We start from the raw sequence: 1,528 nt of genomic DNA, 5'->3' as shown, positions 1-1,528 counted from the left end.
AAAAAAAAAAAAAAAAAAGAATCTTAGGCGGTCATGGTGGAACATCTCTTTTATCCAAAGACTCAGTGGGAAGAGGCAAACAGATCTCTGAGTTTGAGGCCGGCCTAGTCTGCATAGTGAGTTTTAGGACAGCCAGGACTATCAGAGAAACCGTGTCCCAAAAAGAGCAACAATCTCAGCAGTGATAAAGGTCCTAAAACTTTAAGGCTCATAATATATTCTAAAATTTCAATAAGTCTGTCCCAATTAAAAGCTAAATATCAAGTAATGACACCAGATGTATCTAATGCTTTTTTTTCCCTGAGGTAAGGTCTTATGTAGCTCTGGCCTCCATCTCCCCAGTGCTGGGATTACAGCCAGGTTGGCCCAGCAGTGTTAGGGATCCAACCCAGGTCTTCACATATGCTAGGTAAAAGGCTACCAAACACATCTCCAGCCTAGATGTTTCAATAGCTCTTAAATACAGCAACACAAGAATTATGCTAACTTCTGCAATTTAACATGATACATCACTAAGACTTAAATCTAAACAGATCACTCTGACCAGGTCATGTGACTAACACAAATGAATTCAGGCCTAGGTGTGGTGGCACACATCCTTTAACCCCAGAACTAGGATAGCTCAATGAGACAGGTAGATCCTTAAGAGTTCCAGGCTAGCCAGGGTTACACGGTGAGCCCTTGCCTGGAACAAAAAGGAAAAAGAGGGAGAGAGAGAAGGGAGGGAGGGAGAAAGGGAGGGAGGGAGAAAATAGGAAGAAAAAACCGTAAAAAGCAAATCAGCCACACACCTCCAACAGCGATCACCAACGTGGCAATTCCCTTTCTTTTCCAGAGCTCCTGTTGCCACAGGCCTAATAAATGTACCACTGAATCAGTTCCCAACTTCCACCACGCCAATCTTCTGTTTTTATCTTTCCTTGATTTTTTTTTTTGCCCAGTAGTAGGTATGGAACCCAGGGCCCCAGACACGCTAAATGCCACCTGATATCAATGAGCAATAGCAGGCCCATATTTACTATTTATTTGGATTTTTCGAGACAGGGCTTTCCTGTGTAGTCCTGGCTCTCCTGGAACTCACTCTGTAGACCAAGATGGCATTGAATTCAGAGATCCACCTGCCTCTGCCTCCCAAGTGCTGGGATTGAAGGAGTGTACCAACATCACCTGGACTAATTTTTATTTTAAAGCAGGGTCCACTAAAATCAAATTGACCTTGAGTCTAATCTGAAACCTGAGCAGTCCTCCTACTTTGCTCCGGAGTGGCTGGAATCAATCAGAGGCCGAGCCCCCTACCCATTCCCCACCTCAGGACTCAGGTGTTAGCCTATTTTTTTTTTTTAATCTTACCAGTCTTAAGTCTTTCTAATATTGACCTCCAGGGGCTGACCCTGTAGTGAACTTATTGCAGCAGGTAGTACACATAAAGAAAATGTTCCTTGCTGGGCGATGGTGGCGCAAGCCTTTAATCCCAGCACTCAGGAGGCAGAGGCAGGCGGATCTCTGTGAGTTTGAGACCAGCCTGGTC

General features: G+C 44.6%; 1 protein-coding gene across 2 annotated transcripts in view; it reads right to left on the bottom strand.

Annotated features, from left to right (window-relative positions):
• The window catches only part of Cul2 (cullin 2), a 41,532-nt gene that overhangs the window by 36,678 nt on the left and 3,326 nt on the right, over nucleotides 1-1,528 (bottom strand). The gene's annotated exons all lie outside the window — the stretch shown is intronic.

Source organism: Microtus ochrogaster, chromosome 16, assembly GCF_000317375.1.
Source record: "Microtus ochrogaster isolate Prairie Vole_2 chromosome 16, MicOch1.0, whole genome shotgun sequence".
Lineage (NCBI taxonomy): Eukaryota > Metazoa > Chordata > Mammalia > Rodentia > Cricetidae > Microtus > Microtus ochrogaster.
Note: the sequence above shows the minus strand (reverse complement) of the source record. Positions and strands in the feature narration are given on the sequence as shown.